The 19283-nt window shown below is 34.2% G+C and overlaps 1 long non-coding RNA gene across 2 annotated transcripts in view; it reads right to left on the bottom strand.

Moving 5' to 3' along the window:
- Positions 1–19283, bottom strand: part of LOC146400962 (uncharacterized) — a 363387-nt gene that overhangs the window by 63481 nt on the left and 280623 nt on the right. For both annotated transcript variants that reach the window (XR_014813077.1, XR_014813078.1), the window contains 3 exons: positions 18125–18374; positions 16035–16119; positions 1745–1849 (listed from right to left, as the gene is read on the bottom strand). This is a non-coding gene — a long non-coding RNA (uncharacterized LOC146400962). The remainder of the gene's footprint in view (positions 1–1744; positions 1850–16034; positions 16120–18124; positions 18375–19283) is intronic.

Here is a 19283-nt window from a genome sequence, read left to right as displayed (position 1 = left end):
AATAAAGTCTTTTAAAACAAAAAGCAGGAATTCTTGCCATGGCTCAGTGGTTAACGAACCTGACTAGCATCCATGAGGACATGGGTTCAATTCCTGGCCTCACTCAGTGGGTTAAGGATCTGGCGTTGCCATAAGCTGTGGTGTAGGTCACAGAAGCAACTGCGTCCTGAATTGCTTTGGTTCTGGTAGAGGCCGTGGCTACAGCTCCAATTGGACCCCTAGCCAGGGAACCTCCACATGCCACAGGTGCAGCCCTAAAAAGACCAAAAAAAAAAAAAAAAAAAAAAGCAAAAAATGCTTGAATTCCATACAAACAGATGTCATAAATTAATATAGGTTTGTCTTCATTTAAAATAACTTTGGATTATTACTCATTAATTTAATTTAAAACACTAAAATTATTGAATTCTTAAAGCTAGGTTTTAGTCATGACTTTTGTTTATAATTTAGTTTATATGGGCTATGTTTGGGGAATACAATGACAATAATTGCTGTAAGTAAGTGATTATTGATTTTATTATCATAACTGTGATTCTGCTGATACTCAAACAAGGCACTGATATCATACTGAGAGAACAGGTAATAAATCAGGGTGATCATGCAATTCACAGCATGGTCCATCTAGGTATAAGAGTATTCAGACTGAACAGATTTAAAGATCTCCAGTTGAATAGAATATGTATTTTGTGCCAGGTGTTAAGTTATTATAAAGTAAATCTTTCTCATTCTGACAAAAACTGTATTGGAAATTCATTAGAAGAATATATATTCTTGTGAAAATACATGTAAAATAGAAGTTGTACGTCCTCACAAAAGGGGGTCTTTGTTTCTAAAACCTTAGAAACATAAGTTATCTGTTTAATAGTACTGTGGCTTTGATTATTTATTGTTTATATACTTAATTGCCTATTCTGTTTCAGAATTATCTCTGAGTTCCAAAGAACACTCTTCTAGTTCTAAATCTCTAAAATTGTGTTCATATTATGTAGGAGTCTTTTTTGTGGAACAGACATCTCAAGGAGTATCAGCCTGTTTCACACCTTCTAAATGGCAAGATGGAGATTCAACAGATATGCTAGGACATAGCTTTAATAGTATAATAAGCAATCATTGTGTTTCCAACTTATTAGAAAAGTAAGGCTGTTACAGATGGAATAACAATATTTCTTAATGAAACCAGTTGGGGGAAAATGAAATTTGGCTGATGATCAGAACTAGTGGAAGAAGAGGTTTTATTAATTAGACCAGCTGGAAACCATTAATAGCAATAATGTGGAAAAGAGTTAAATTGATAGCTGTTAATTAGCATTAATTAAACCCTTCTGAGATTAGAAACTTCTAAAAAGTTTACTTCTTGAAATTAAGTTCTTCCTTGACTTTGCTCTTAGATTTTTTTCTTTAGTGTAGAGGTACCAAACCATTAAAATTTAGGGTTAGGGTTAGGGTTTAGGGTTAGGGTTAGGGTTAGTATGCAGTAGCCATGACGAAGTGATTCCTTCATTAAAAAAAAACACATTGAAAAATATTCATTAAGCATGGTGCCAGGTAACTACTAGGAATAATGTTAAATATCTTGCAAGAGGGAACTTAGGTCATAGCACATTTCAGAAGGCAGAGAATTCAGGATATTAAGAAGAAAATAAGTAATTTGTATGCATAAGTTATTTTTCATACATGAAAAAACTATATACATATTATATATTAATTTGTCTATGACATGGCTTGGCATGCATAGCAAAAGTACCTGTACAAGTCTGTTGTTCAGTAGGTTTTAAGTCCCTTCTTTTCTTCTCTCCTTCCTTTTTTCTCTCTCTCTTTGTAATTTATCTTCCCAAGGAATGGTGAGTGCCTGCAAAATGAAGGAAATTTTTCTTGATGTCTTTACACTTACAGCCAGGGTTCTTTTAGAATCGTAAGATAGCAAGTCTAATAAGTAGAGTTGTATTGCATGAGAGCTACAGGTCACATGGGAGAAATTTGGATGGTAATTTTAGAAGGAATAATCTAGACTTCTACTATCAGAAGGAAGATATTCAAGCCAAAGAGAACTGATGGTTGTCACCCTTGTCTTGAGAAGATGTACCTGGAAGTGTGAGAGGGTTGAAAGAGATGCAGTGCTCTCAGAGCAGGCTTGGAGTAATGCTGCACACATCAATGTCATCTAACAGAGGGGGCTTTGAATAAAATAATCTTTGAGGGCCATAGAAGTAATCATTTGGAGGTCAGGCCATCCAAGCTTAGCTGAAAATCTTGGCTTTAAAACAATGGTGTTGTCATTGGTGAAACCTACCATAGTGGCTTTGTTGCCAGTAGTTAAATAGAGCAAAGATTCATAGGGAGTATCATGATAATGATTTTGTCCAGATTCATAACAGAAAAACCAGAGTTTTTAATAAACAGCTAAATAAATAAGAAACTAATAGAAAAGTAAATTATTTTTGATTCTCAGAATCAATAAATGAAAAAGATTATTAATTAAGGCAACATTTAAAATTATGTGGGACAAATATACATACAATTACAATAAACTCAAGGACAAAGCAAAAAGAGAAAAAAGTAAAACACAACAGAGTAATTTCCTTTATTAAGGTGTTTTAACAAATCATCAGAGAAAGGTTTGTAATCCATTTGAGAAATAGACAAAGATATCAACCTCTGATCCTAAAGTTGTCTTTTCCCCCCTTGATGAAAAATTTTCATTTTAAAATAATGAGATAGAAGACAGTGTGGGAAGCTCCACTGACCTGCTTCACCAGTGAAACCGGTGGCAATTATTTTTGAAAGTCAACCATTTAAAGCCTATGGAAAGGGGCTTTAAAGGAAACGACAAAGAAAAATCTACTCAAGAAAATCTATGGAAAATTTGGGAAGAAAGGCAAGAGACTGTGATATTTGAACTAAAGCAACTCTCTGCTTCCCTTGTGCCAGGTCAGCAAGGCAGGCACTCCACTCCTGAAGGCTGCAGCTAAAAACACGAACCTCCCTGCTCCCTTGAGCTCTCAGTCTAAGGGCTCTCTTCCTGGGAGAAGCAGGACTTCAGAATTTTTCCTCCCTCCCCAGCTGAGCAGCGGGTGCTGAGTAAATGTTTGAGAGGAGATGGCAACCCTCTTTTGTCCAGATCCTCAGACGTTGTGTCCCGAGAATCCTGGGGTCTCCATTGCTATTGCCCTGGCCCATGTCTAAGTTATCTTTCCCCAAGACCTATCAGAGTATCTCCCACATAGTTAGTGCTCAGTAAATATTTGGTAGAAAGAATGGAGTTACAGAAGGAAAAATAGAGACATAAAGAGAAGAGGCATACAGTGAACATTTGAAGAGCAACCAGAGAGTTTATAAGCCAAATATAAACATCAGTGGGATATTATATAGGAATGATGTTTGAATCCAATTTAAAATTTGTTCTGGAAGAGAGGGCCAATTGGATAGTAAACTACAGTTTATTTTTTCAACATTGAGACAGAATTGATGGTCTGGTGAGCCTTTAAAACACCATTTTCACGTTAAAACTAGTTCTTGGCTTTTCTGTTATTGTATACAATTTTGATTTACTGTGCTGAATTCTGTAGTTCTAAATTGAAAACTTTATGAACAGAACTACTGCCTTTGGCATTTATATTCTCTCCTGGTAACAGGTGCTTTTATTCCATTTCAAAAGAACAGACTTTTCCCTGTAAATCAATATAGCATTTCTTCTTTCTTCATTACAACATCAGCTTCCAGTTTTATTACATTCTGTTGGATTATATTCAGTATGGGTGCCAAACATATTTATAATACTGGTAGATCATTTCACAGCATTTATTTATTTTTTTCCTTAATGAGACAAATAGAGTGCATATTCGTTTTAAAACTGACGGGAAAAGTAATTTTAAGGGATTTATCAAAGGGCTCGCATTTTTAACAAGTTTTCAATTCTATCTAAGAGAACCAGATTCTTCTAATATGCAACTTCTGCATCTACTTAACTCAGTACATATCCTTTCGAAACTAATTTGCCATCCTTAAGGAAAATGAAAGAGAGAGATAATGGGTATGGCATAGCTAGTTTAATTGCTTCAGAGACAGGCTATTCAAGATGAATTAAATCCTGCTTAACATGTTGCAGTAGTAAGTGTAAAGTTGTTGAAAAATGCCTGTACTCTGTGAAACATTAATACTGTGAGATTTAATCAGAAGAAACCTTAATACCAAATGATGGAACTGGGAAATAAAATTTCCAGCCTCATAAATTAGATAGCTAGGCTCTTTTATTTCATAATAATGAAAATCTGAGATTTATAGATGGTAATATGATGTATGTATGCTTCTGGGCTTTGGAGGGCACAGAGATACTTCATAAAACTTATTACAAAGTATTGTTTTAATGGATCATTTCTGAATAATATGCTGGGTAGAAAATTCAGTTACTAAAAAAGAAAATCCATATTTGACAAAACCATATTGTTGTGATCTTTATAATGAAGTGAACTAAGGAAGACATTTGCAATGCAACATATGCTATCTCTGGTAGTGCCTCTCCTGAGTGCTCCCTGATCTTCTTCATAGTCTGCATGGAAGACGACAGTAGTACATGATGGGTGCACATGGAAAGGTGACAAATCTGCTGCTGGAAGGGAAGGAAGCTGCTGAGACGAACCCTACTCGGCATGGGTGAGACCTTCTGCTTTCTGAAATATAACTATGATCTCAGGCAATTCTCTCCCCCCAAAAAAGTTTATAGGCAAAGAGTATTTGTTATATACATGACAGCAATATGAGTAAGTATATATAATTTTCACAAGTCATTTTGACTTCATTTAGAACTGCTTCCATTAATTATGATGTCTTTTTCTTGTTCTCTTAGAATCCACTATCAATTTCCTCTCATAGTCATTACTATCCTTCTCAAATTATCTCTGGTATTTCTACATTCTTTGAATTCAGGTGAAGGATTTTGGTTTCTATTTATGTAAATCTTTGAAAAATGTACTATTCCTGCTATGGTGTAGTGGGTTAAGAATCTGACTGCAGTGGCTTGCTTGACTGTGGAGGTGCGGGTTTGGTTCCCGGCCTGGCACAGTGGGTTAAAGTGTCTGGTGTTACCACACTGCAGCATAGGTTGCAGCTGCAGCTCGGATTCAACCCTGGTCCAGGAACTTTCGTATGCTGTGGGTGCAGCCAATAAGTAAGTAAATAAATAAAAGCTATTAGCTATTAAAAAACACTTTCCTGGATATTGAATACAGAGTATTTTGCATATTTGCACATTTGAATCAATATCACCTCAAATTTTAACTTAAACTCTTTGTTAAAAGAAAACCAAAAGTTTGTCTTGCTTCCATTTATGGAGTGTCAATAATGTATTAAATATTAGCTGATAAAATATACAAAGGAGAGTAAGCAGTTTTCAAGTTCATGACCCATGATATGTATCTATTTCTGTTTCTATTTCATCATCTACTTACCTAAGGGTCAGAACTTATAGTTCCTAAGCCATTTCTAATCATAAGAATCTCTTCTTCCATCATTAAAATTTATATGATTTAACAGATTAAACAAAAGGAGTAGGGGACTTGAAAAGGAAATTTGCCAAGATTTTAGAGTATTTTAAAATTCTTTTTGAAAAAGAATGATGATTGGTTTTAGAACATCAAATTGTCATCATGCATATAAAGCACAGTAAAAAAAAAAAAAAAAAACACCAAAACAGGAGTTGCTGTTATGGCTCAGAGGGTTATGAACCTAACTAGTATCCATGAGGATGCGGGTTCAATCCCTGGCCTTACTCAGTAGGTTAAGGATCTGGCAGTGCTGTGAGCTTTGGCTTAGGCAGGCAGCTGTAGCTCTGATTTGACACCTAGCCTTGGAACTTCCATATGCTTCAGAAGCAGACCTAAAAAAAAAAAAAAAAAAAAAGGAAAAAATATTCTCAATCTTTTGCCATTGGTAATTTTTTTTTAACTGAATAAATAACATATTTAGTTTTGCTTTTTTTTAGGGTGAAAATGATGGAAATTTAGCATATATAAATTGTTTTTCTTTTGTTTCAAACATTATCATCTTTATGCAAACATACTTTATTTTTATTCAAATAATAGATTAATAATGAAATAACTGCTAGAGTGTGAATAAATTTGTGAATAATATTCTTTTTGAAAATAATCAGTTCACTCACATACATGTGGGGGCTTTGTACATTTTGAAAACTGACACTAAAGTTTAATTTCTTCCTCAAATCATCTTTTGCTTATATTGAGTTTCAGTAATTTTATGTAGGAAAACATGCAGCAGGAATATTAGCTGCTTCTGATTGAGTAGGATAGTGGCCTGAAAATAGATCAAGAATACAATGGATGGCCAGGGAGATTTAGGCTGGGGCCAAATCACAGAATCACTGAGGACTGGAAACATGTCAGGATCATTCATTTGATGTGGTGGAATCTCATTCTGCTTTTCCCACACATTTATATTCCTCCTAGAAGAGGAATGTTAACTTTTGAATGAATAATCCTGTTTCTATACCAGTTGGGTTTGGAACAAGTAGATATTGGTGGATTCTGGAAATTTAGGACAAACTGAGAAAAATGAGAAAAAGGATGGGTGTGGAAGTAGAGAGGAGGCAAAATATTCTGCAAATGTTGGCACCTGGAAGGGAGGAGGCCGTGCCGCATAGACCATGTGGGCATTTCACTCAAGATGAGCAGGCAAAGAATTATATTCTGTAATCAGGAAACTAATATAGGGACCCAGGAATAGCCAAGAAAAAGGAGGTATAAGGGCCAGGGAAGTCGGACATTCCTATTATAAATACAAGCCCCAAATAAACTGTGCTAGACAGCAAGCCCAGGCTATCAGGAATAGTAAGGGCGGGAGGCAGGGGGAGTTGTCAGCATGTCCCAGATACTCCATCTGTCTCTTAACACATTGCTTGCTTATTCTTTCTAGCCTGCTCTAGAAATCCTCTAGGTTTCTAGAGTGGGCTGGAAAATGGGACAGACCTGGCAGTTTCCATTCCTCTCTGTCTTAAACTCCTATCTTCTAAGAAACATTGGGGATGTGAAAACATGGAATTTGATGATCTCTACTCTAGCTGAGTTTTGATTTCCAAGATTTAGGGTGACAGAAAAATATTCTTGATGATGGTGACAATGATGATAAATAAAAGAACAAATAAGTCAAAATCTTAGTATTCAAGACTACTTGACTCTCAAATTGCACAACTTTTTACTCTATGTATTACATCCTTAATGACAAGATTTGGCAAAACGAAGTTGAAGGAATGCGTTAGCTAAGCAATATACTATGGGAATAACATAGCATGGAATAAGCTTAGTTTCTGAGGATTTCAACCCAGGATGTGGCTTCTATTTCAGTTAGAATTTATTGCTTTAGGTTTCACTCTAGAGCATCCTTAAAGGATCATGTGGTTTTTGATATAAAGCAGGGATCACATATACAATGATCCTAAGGAGGTTATCAAGAGTCTGCCCAAATTTAACCTGCTTCAATTTAACACAGATGAATTTTTTTATTTCATTGGGGATGAATCCATATATTTATAGCCTCTATCCATCAGTTCTAGGTCTTCTGCAGTTAGATGGAATCAGTCCAAATGATATCCTTTCAAATATTTTAAACTTTCTTCTTATCAAGCATGTTATAGGATACTTTAACCCCTAATCTAACCCTCATAATCCCCTAAAAACCTACACATACCAACCCACACACACACACACACATTTTTCTTTAAGAAATTCAAGGTAGAATTTTCAAACTGTTCATGATCTTGTTCAGTTGCCTTTAAATATTCTCAACATCCTCACTATTTTGCTAAACATATTTTTATGTTACCTAGAATTGGGACACAATATGACCAGGAGACCATCACCTTCTGAACTTGACATATACTACTGACTCATATCAAGCTTACAGTCTACTAATCGTTTGTTTCTGTCTCCACTCTCCTCTCCATAAAAAGTTTTTCCCAGCCACACACATCTCTTGAGGGACTTGCCTAAACAACCTACTGTAAATTTTACCTTATATCTCCTATGACATTCTTGGTTCTTTTCACTATTTGTCTTGTGGTTCAATCTCCTATGACATCTTATAAATAAATATGTTACTTATACAGTTTTTTTTTTCCTTTAAACTTGACTCAATATTTCTTTCCTGGCATAATACACTGGTTGGGCTAAAGAAAAACCTAAAGATGAGCTGGACTTTTAGACTGTTTAAGCTTGATTCTTCTGCTCCCAAATAATGGTAGAAGACTCTTATTGGAAGAACAGAATCCAAATTATTTTAAATAAAATAGTTCCATGCTTTACTTGCACAGTTAGTGCTATCAGATGCCTCTAGATTTAACAACACATCACCCCATCATCCTGAAATAGTCTTATGAGGAAAACAAACAAAAACAAGAAACTACTTCTGATTAAGCTAGTTGACCCAAATACCAACACAAAAGTTATAATATCAGGAGAAGATATGCTAAATTGTATAGCAAAATATTCATAGTGATAAAAAATCTAAATGACAAACAAATATATTTCAAGATAAAAAGATATGGGTATGTAATCTACACATTAATAGTTAAAAAGACATACTTCATTTTTTATTTTTTACTTTATTTATTCATTTTTGTCTTTTTGTCTTTTCTAGGGCCGCACCCGTGGCATATGGAGGTTCCCAGGCTAAGGATCTAATCAGAGCCGTAGCTGATGGCCCAGCCAGAGCCACAGAAATGCTGGATCCGAGCTGTGTCTGTGACCTACACCACAGCTCATGGCAATGCCAGACCCTTAAGCCACTGAGCAAGGCCAGGTATCCAATCAGCAACCTCATTGTTCCTAGTCAGATTCGTAAACTGCTGAGCCACAATGGGAACTCCTATGTTTCATATTTTTAAATTGAAAATCTGAATACTCTTGAATGCTCGATGACGTAAGGAAATTATTGTTTTTAATTGTGGTAATGGCATGGCAGTTACATTTTTAAAAAGAAGTCTAACCTTTTAGAGATCAAAATGAAATATTTACAAATAAAAAGATATAATTTCTGAGACTGGTTTCAAAGTAATCCATGAAGGGAGAATTGTATGAGTAGAAATAAAACAAGACTGGAAGTTGTTGACTACTACTACAACTTGAACTAACAGTTGTTCAAAATCATTGATGGTTGTTTTGGAGTTCACTCTTTTATTTTGTGTATTTTTTGCATATGTTGATATTTCCCATAAAATACACTATATATATGAGATATTTTTAAAGCATCTTATTAGCTAAATGCTAATGTAAAAGCACACATGCACACAAATATACATAAGGGATCATACAAGAAGCTTCTATTTTGATTTAGGATTCTAAAGCACTTCATTTAAAGCACTCTAGTGGGTTCAGGCACAATTGAGAAAAAAATAACTTTGAAATTAAAATGCAATATTAGAGTGCTGAAAAAATGCTAGAGAATATAAAATATGAATTATATGAGGTGCCTGTCTCTGACAAACTAAAGGTATAATGAAGGAGGCAGACAGGCAAGTAACCAAAAATCAATGTGTTTAATAGTCTAATAGATGCAAATCAACTGTGCTGTGGACACAAAGGAAAACCATGACTAATTCTGCCTACTTAGAGAAAATAAAAGATACTTGGAAGGAAAGATAGATCAAGAGGACAAAAAAAGTACATCAATATTTGATTTTGAAAATTTCTGAAAAATATGCCAAAAAATTAATCATGCAGGGGAGTCTCAGTGTTCTGTATTACAGCAAACAACTTTACAAAATATAGAAAAAATTAGAATATACTGGTGCTTTTGTGGAGTATGAGTAGGAAAGGGAAAAATGAAGACAACAGACTTAGTTGAAAGGCTACCTGAACATATACAGGCATGCACACGTACACAATGTCTCTGTATGACTGGGCCTCTCTCTATCTCTCTTTTTTTTTATCTTAGTATAGTGCTGCTCTACATAATAACAGCTGCATAATTGATACCTACCAAAAGTTTTAAGGATAAGATAAACAATATACACTGTTGAAGCTTCTCTGTAGAGTAATGGATTTGAAGTTGGGAGTCTTTCTACTTATGTTTTAGAATAATCATTACTCATATTTGACTAATATACATATCTTGAGTACATTTTTAGTCTGCTAAGAGTATGTATACATATATACATATGCTATATTTTGCAAAATTGTACTTAATAATTTTGCCAAAAAATATATATATTTTTAAAATAATTAAATTTTTCTAAGAAAAATTCTCTTAAAGGAGAGTTATTAGTAATTTATATTAATCTATTTTAGCTCCCACCAGGAAAGATATTCCAAATTTCAGTGGATTATGCGAGATGGAAATTTATCCTCTCTCATATGGCAGGTCGACATCCAAAACTGGTGAGTGGGAGTTCCCGTCGTGGCGCAGTGGTTAACGAATCCGACTAGGAACCATGAGGTTGTGGGTTCGGTCCCTGCCCTTGCTCAGTGGGTTAAGGATCTGGCATTGCCGTGAGCTGTGGTGTAGGTTGCAGACGCGGCTCGGATCCCGCGTTGCTGTGGCTCTGGCGTAGGCCGGTGGCTACAGTTCCGATTCGACCCCTAGCCTGGGAACCTCCATATGCCGCGGGAGCGGCCCAAGAAATAGCAACAACAACAACAACAAAAAAGAATGTCACAAAATAAATGAATCTTTAAAAAAAAAAAAAAAAAAGCTGGTGAGTGGTTCTGCCAGTGTTTTTACATGGCTAACATGGGGGCCCAACATGGCTGTTCCAGTTCTGGCATCTCTAAGTTAGTACAAAGAGGATGAGAAACGTGGGGAATGATGCCTATTTGTTCTAGAACATGGCCTGGAAATGGTGTATTATAAAAGGTAAAACAAACAATAACAAAAAACCCCCACAACTCATGTTTTCCCTCTTCTTAAAATGTAAATTGTGCTTATCTGGTACCAGATATTGTTTTAAGCTTTTACGAGACTTGACAGTTGAGAACATGAAACAGCATTAGAGGTCATAACTAGCTGCAAAGGAAGCTGGGAGATATAGCCTTTAGTTTGGCAACTATGTACCCAACTAAAAGAAAGTCTATTACTGTGGAAGAAGGGGAGTACAAATATTGAGGAACCTCTAATAGAGTCTGATACATAAACCAAAAAAAAAAAAAAATTACATTAAGAAAAAAAGAATACCAAAGTTGAAGACATGCCTTAATTGAAGAGAGAGAACAAAGCACCCAACATATGTGGTGATAGTTTATCAAAGTCCTTCCTGTTCTTTTCGAATTTACTCCTGGACTGTTTTATTTCATAAATAGAATATTGCTCAGCTAACCCCAAAAAGGAGAAAAATAGATGAGAGGCAAATGATTAATTTTTTCTCTAATGCTCATTTTTCTTCCTTTAATGTAGAAGGAAAAATTCAAGATATTTAATTCTATTCCCTTAAAAATATGCATGTATATTAATTGTTTAATTTATTATTCAAAATATTTTGATAGGACTGAAGAATAACAAAGCATGTATTTTTCTTATTTTAGAATTTAGTGAAATTCAGTGTCAGAGTTGCTGTGAAAAAAGACCCTCAAGAAAACTGCTCAAATGGTCTTGTCAAACTTTATAGTCTAAAAGAAAAATACTTTAACCAAAGTGAACATAAACGTACATAGACTTTAAATCTTTTTTAAAAAAAACTTAATGTTCGCCTAAAGGATATAGCATTTGAGACTAAATGTAAAACTCATTTGATTGACTGTGCTTGTGGCTAGAAGCAGATAGATCAAGAGGAGAAAAAGAGAGCTATCAAATTGCAAATAACTGCCAACTTTATGGCAGTGTCTGGTGAGAAGTTCTTTCTTAATCACTACCCCCTATCCTGACGCTGAGTGTACAAATTACTTAAAATATTCAACTACTTCTGCCCTTCAGTTAAATAGATATGAAACACATAGAAATGGAAACAAAGACAGACTTTGAACTTTTGATACTTCATGTGAACCTCCATTTTAAATATACATTTCTCAGCTGTTAGTTCTCACTTCAGTCTCAGAACAATATTTTTGACCTAACCTCCCTACCAATTTCTGTTATATGAAGCAAGTAAGTGTATTCTCCCCTGGGATCCTTGAAAAATGCCTTAATTTGACAAAGAAATAATCTTTCTCTCTCTCCCTCTCTCTTGTTCTCTTTTCTTTTCTTGACCAGAAGCCAATGTTAAACCTGAAAAACTATACTCTACTCTTATATCAGCAGACTTCCCAGAACTAAATAAGCAAAAAAAAAAGCTAGCTAAATAAACAATTTGAGGACCCTCTAAGATTCCTTTATGGTACTTTAATGTGTCTAATTAGGCAGGTATGATAAATCCTGCTATACAATAACAAGTAGCTATAATAATACAGTCTACTTTTTGGCTCATAAAATTAAGAAAAAAAACATAAGTTCTATGTTGTTTTTAAAATGTAGCAAAAGCTGAATTTAGAACTTTATATAAATCTCAAATCAGTCTGGCATGTCATAACAAAGAGTAAAATGCCAGTTTTTAGCTATAATATTGGCTTGCCTATAAAAGAAAATAAAAGCAAAAATAATAGATATGATCAGTGTCTAATTATTCTTTTCCTTTACTTTTATCTGTTACAGATAATTTAATGGCAGATGATTATTTCTTCTTAAATTAAAAGTGGGAAGAATAAACACTTGGAAAAACTTCATTGTTGTCAGTCTACCAATTCAGAGGCCTCTAGAAGTTTTGTCAGCTTACAATAGCTCCAATCTGTGAATAAACTGAACCTACTTGTTTTACTTGATCTTCCTCTTTTCAGCTTTCTAGTTCATGAGAACATAATTGCCCAACTGTAGAAAATAGATCTGTGTACAATAAATACTAGTAAAATTTCCAAATATTTTAAGGCATTTTTATTTTTTATATGTAATGCTTTTTATTGGTTTCTCTTATAAGAATCATATCAAATAATTGTTTTGTTCTTAATTGACCATATCGCTATTTTTCTTCTGGGAGGTCAAACTGAAAGTAGGAAGTAATGACAGAGGGAAAAATGTTTTAGAGTTAACTTATTTTCTGTATTATGACATCTGTTTTAATCTCTTAAATCATTTATACACATCTCACCTTTATTTTCCAATGGGATGAGAAAGCATCAATACGGTGGGAGAAAAGTCATAGGAATCTCAATTCTAATCCTGTGATTTTCGGATTTTTTTTTTATTTGAATACCACAAATCTTTAGAGGTAATAAACAGTTTGTGAATGAAAATTTTTTAAGGAAATTAAATCAAAAACAAATGCATCACATTTGGTAAAAGTAAACAGAATTTCAGGAAAATTTTGTTTTGGTTTGTATATGTGTGTGTACTGAGTCAAATGGTCAAAAAGTCTGACAAAACTAAACTAGGTGACGTTCAGAGGCTCCTCAGTACACTCAAATTGGCTTCTTATCCTAGCTAGTTGCCCAATCTACCAAGGAAAGTTGAAAACTTCATACCTAAAATCACTGCTTCTAGTAAACAGGCAAAAATGAGGACTACAGTTTCCTCCCAGGAGAGAAACATACCCAGCCTCCTAGCAGCCTAGGATAACTGCTACAGGATTGCATATCTGAATTTTTAAAAAAATTAAATAACCCACATGCTTTTTTTATGATTTAAAACAACAGTTTCTATAAAATTTCCCTCAAAATATCCATGGATAAAATGGAAAAATCAAAAACAATATCAATATCAGAAATTGAGTCCATGAAATAAAGTAATACTGGAATCTGGCTCTCCACTAACTATAAAGCAGATAGAGTAAGATGTTTCAGAAAAAAAAAGTCTCAGGTTTCAGCCTAATAAAGGTGGAAGTTCTCTTTATAATTTGCTCCTTTTTAAAAGAAACCTCAGTCTTAATCGGAAAGCTTGGCATTCATTTTGATATTCTTTTTGATTGAGTCCTGACATTTTTAGAAAGCCAGAATAATTAACTATATTAATAGCTAATGCTGAACAAACCATATGTGTATTGGCATGTGTTTTATATGAATTGGTATCATCTGCATTGTCAAAGAGGAAACTGGGAGAGAAGTAAGTAACATGACTAAAGTCACATTATTATTAAGTAACAGAAGCAAAATTTAACTCCAGTACTCTGACCACCAGCCTGCATGTCAAACCACCATGGTACACTGACACTGAATATGACCCTAAAAATCATCTATTTTATAACCAAAAATAAATTTCTGGAAGAGGTTTACTACTTTCAGTAGACTTAAAGAACTCTATCAAATATAATCTGTTGACTAAAATCAGTCTTTGAGTCTTTAAAAGAACAGGGTATTACATAAAATACCTTCAAGAAACTAATAATCATGGCATTTCAAAAGCTATAAGGGGAGAATATCTGAGACAAAAAGTCAATAGGATGAGAAGGAAATGTAAATTAATAAGCAAAAGAGGCATTCCAAGAAATCTAAAACAAAACAAAACAAAAAAACAGAATAAAATTAAATATCAATAAATATAGAAGAAAGGCCAACTGAGAAACTGGAGATATAGAAAAAGTGTAAAGTAGATTAAACAGTAAAATAGGATTTGATTGATATGGAGGGAAAAGAATGGAGATATTCCATGTACCAGAAAACAAAGAAGCAAGGCAACTTGAAACAACAGAAGAAGACATTTTCTTTTGCTGACAAAAAAACAATGTATCAACCAAAAAGCTCTGCCACAATTCAAGAAAAGCTAAGATGTAAAGACCCATAAGATAAATGCTGGATATTTTTACTGACGAGGAATAAAAGAAATATTATTCGGGCATATAAGCAGAAAAGAGCTCCACTGTAAAGGAACAAGCTTTCTATGTATACGTTTACTGTGCAGCTTTAAATACTAAAGTGCAATCAATATACCATCATCTAGATAACGCTGTGGAAAAAAAAATATGTTCACTCAAAATTGCACGTATGAATGCAAAATATATGAATCTCTAGTTGCACAAGACCAAGAAAAATATCTTTTAAAGTGTCTTTTAAAGTATCTTTTTAAAGTATCTTTTTAAAGTATCTTTTTAAAGTATCTTTTAAAGTGACTATAACTGTATCATTTCTCAAGAATTGTATTATCTCTTTAATGAGAAAAATATAGATATAGATGTGGATATAAACTAAAACAATATTTATAAAAGTTAATGACAAGATTTATTTATTTTTTAAATCCACATTTAATAATATGGATATGTCAGCAAATTACATAAATTATTATTTATTTAAATTACATTATAGAAACACAGCTACACTTTAGAAGCACATTAGAATAAGTGCCTTAAAACATCAAGAGCATTTGTCTGTTGTAGTAAGTCTATGGATATTTTTTTCTTTTTCCTTTTTTTTTCTTCCTTCTTTTGGATATTCTAAGTATTCTGTTGGGAATAATTTATTACTTCCCAGCATAAGCAATTAAACTATATTGATAAATAGTTAGAAAGAAAGTCCTCCTTGTCCCACTCACCTGCCAAAAGGGGCTATATGAGAGGGCTGACCAGTTTAGATATCTACTAATGGTCCAGGGTGAGAGACTGGAATCCTCACTCCCTTGCTTTAATCTCAGTTAACAATTTGTCTTGAATTTCCCTGCAGGACTTCTTGGAAGAGAGCATAAAGAGCATAAAGATGAAGCTATCCTTTCTTTGTATCTTTGTTTCTGTTTTGATATTGTTTTGTTGCGCTCACTTTACCTGGTTATATGTTCCTTAGGTTTCCTGGTCCAAAAATCATTCAAACTAAGAACTTTTAACTAAGCCATTCAGCCCAAATGACTTATCCAGTCCTAATGGTATTAGAAAATTGGCAACCTTGAAATCATATAACCTCAAGTTCTAAAATTTGAATGACTGCACTTTCTTTGACCTTTAAAGTATATTGTGATACACACACACTCACAGTGCCTTAAAAATCCTCCTCTGGCATGTGGCAGAAAGTTTTAAAAGGCCGTTTTTAGCTAATCTTTCTCCAGGGCCTTGTTTACAAGAATCCTAGTTTTAACAGAAAACAAATTACCTCATGTCCAAAGCTTTCGGCCCAATTTTTTGATCCAGTCACATGGCATATAACTTTGGTAGATAAAACCAAGCTGCAGTGATATCTAAAGAAATAAGAAAGTTTCAGACAATACCAAACTCATAAGTATGTGTTAACATTGAAATTTGATCTCAATGAAATTTTAAGTCCTGATAAGACAACGATTTTTGTAAAGTGCATCTAGAAATATAAATTGAAGGATCTATCCTGACAGCTTTTTAAATGCTATATAATCACTCATTAGTAAATAATTTATGGGAGTTTAAATGATTGAATAGTTTTATTGACATAGGATATACCTGACTAAAATGAGAAATAATTGGCTATACTAATTTACATGTTAAACTTTATGTTGTTAAATTTCACTTTTAGTGAAATATTGAGATATAGTTACAATCATTATCAATTGAAGAACATGCATCATCGAGTATTTAGTAAAAAGTTATAATTTCCATATGTAAATGTTCAGGTTGTTTGTCTTAAACTTCATTAAAAGTAATTTGTTTCCTTTCCACTTACTCCATTCTGCCAATATTTCTATCTATGAACTTTCCATTAACATACAATAAACCATGGAGTTCCCATCATGGCGCAACAGAAACAAATCTGACTAGGAACCATGCGGTTACAGGTTTGAGCCCTGGCCTTGCTCAGTGGATTAAGGATCTGGCATTGCCATGAGCTGTGGTGTAGGTCGCAGATGCAGCTTAGATCTGGCATTGCTGTGACATAGGCGGGCAGCTGTAGTTCCAATTAGACCCCTAGCCTGGAAATCTCCATATGCTATGAGTGCGGCCATAAAAAGACAAAAGACAATACATAAATAAAATAAAATAAAATAAAATAAAACAAAATAAACTTGGAATGGATAAGCAATGGGATCCTGCTGTATAGCACTAGGAATTATGTCTGGTCACTGGTGATGGAGCATGATAATGTGAGAAGAAAGAATATATACATGTATGTGTGGCTGGGTCACCTTGCTATGCAGTGGAAAATTGACAGAACACTGTAAACCAGCTATAATAGAAAAAATAAAAATCATTATAGAAATAAAAAAATACAATAAACCAAGAAAACATGTTGTGCCTCATAAAAGGAGTGCTAGTGAAGGGATGGGGTGGGAGTCGGGGTAGTAGATGAACAACTTCTAAAAAGAGGAACAAGAATATTTGCTTTTCCCCACTTTGATCTGTTGTTGCTGTTTGCGTGAAGGTTTACATCAGTTCAATGAAAAAACTAGAAAAAAAGTGAGAATATATGTTGGCAGAAAGGAATAGTAATATAGTAGGAAAAGAGCTAAGAAAAAAGTGTTTCCTTGATGGAATTTTCCTCCATACTGGGCATTCTTAGATGAGAGTGACTGAGCTGTGAGAACAAGCATACATAATTGAGGACCTGCTGGTTTTTGGTCCTGAAAATCTAGAATAGGAATAATGCTAAAGCTCTCCAGGAGAGTGGATGTGTATGACATTAATAGATGTTTTAAATGCATACTTACTACAAATGGTCTATAATCTTCATTGATAAATATAGAACATACTTATATGTCACACACATTTAGTGAATCGTGTCTTAAAATATTCATGTTTGTGCTTTTCTTTCTACATTCATTAGTCTTCCTCATTGAATCAAGAACAATTGAGATTTATACAGCACAAAAGGTATAAGAAAGAAAAAATCAAATATTCTGAGTATCAAAATGATATCTTGAGAATTGAAAAGAAAGTGTTGAAAACACTAGTATCTGGGGGGTAGTATTATTTAGTAACAAATTATATTTATTTAATGTTGTCTAGTAAATTATTAAAGGAATAGATAGATTACCATGGGGTGCCCTTTGGCTGGAGGAAACAATAGAAGGAACCCTGGATAAATTTGTACCATTAAATGGGACAAATACATGTGGAGGACCATGGGGAGAGGCAGGAAATCAGTGTAAAGAGACATCCAAGCTCCTTGTACAGCCAGCAATAAAAAGTCTCATGGACAAGCATTTTAAGCATCTATTGTTTATAACAAATCATCCCACAATTTAATGGATTAAAATAAGAAAAATGATTTTTTACCTCTCATTGTTTCTGTGGGTCCTCAATTTGAATAGGGTCTCTCTGCTCTTTAAATTTTTGGGTTTTAATTGCAAGACCTAAAGGTTGGAGGCTGTCATCTTTCAAAGACATTTTCACTCATATCTTGTAGTTGATGCTGGCATTCAGCTCAGATCTTAATTGGTGCTGTTAACAGGAATACATACATATGATCTTTCCATGTCACCTGGTATTCCTTGTAACATGGTAGCTGGGTTCCATAGGTGAGTATCTTAAAAGAGAAAGAAAAAAAGAATGAGGGAAACAGGCAAAAGCTTCCTTATTTATCCAAAATTACTGAAACCACTATCTTAAAGACATTAGCACTTTCATGTTCACTGCAGCACTATTTACAGCAGGTAAGATGTGGTAACATTCTAAATGTCTATCAATGGATGAATGGCTAAACAAGATATGGTATATACATACAACAGAATAGCGTTCAGCAATAAAAGAGAAAGAAATTCTACAATAAGGGATAACATGGATAAACCTTGAGGTCATTATGCAAAGTGAAATAAACCACTTGTAGAAGGACAGATTCTACTTATGTAAGATATCTAAAATAATCAAATTTATAGAATCAAAAAGTAGAATGGTGGTTGCCAGGGGTTAAGGGGAACTATGGGGTTACTAATCAATGGACATAAAGTTCCAGTTAAGCAGGATGAGTAAATTCTAGAGATCTGCTGTACAACATTGTAACTGTAGCTAGCACTACTATATTTTAATTTATTAAGAGGGTAGACCTCATGGCAAGCATTCCTACAATAAAATAATTATTTTAAGCAAAAAAATAAAGTTACAGAGCATCACTTTCTTAGTACCCCAAGGGTCAGGGCAGTTGTAAGTCTCTGCCCAGGTTCCAGAAAGAGACTATGTCCCATCAGTTCATATACGTATTACTATTTTTGGGAAATACAATTTGCCAAACTGAAGTGATGTCAGCAGACCATCCCTGACCACCTGAATGAGTACATGATGTCTGTTGGAGAAGCCACAACAGGTGTTCTCCAGGTCACAGGTTGAGTGAGAGCTTTCTTTGATTGTGCCTTCACAGAATTTCTTGAGGAGGGTGAAGGCTTATACCTTAGGACTTCAATGAACTCCACCCCAAAGCCCCATATGGCACTGAATACTC

The sequence above is a fragment of the Sus scrofa genome, chromosome 8, assembly GCF_054392235.1.
Source record: "Sus scrofa isolate SSC_HxYL_T2T_F1_AM1 chromosome 8, Sscrofa_HxYL_maternal_Yorkshire_Landrace_v2.0, whole genome shotgun sequence".
Lineage (NCBI taxonomy): Eukaryota > Metazoa > Chordata > Mammalia > Artiodactyla > Suidae > Sus > Sus scrofa.
This window is presented reverse-complemented; position numbering and strand designations above follow the sequence as displayed.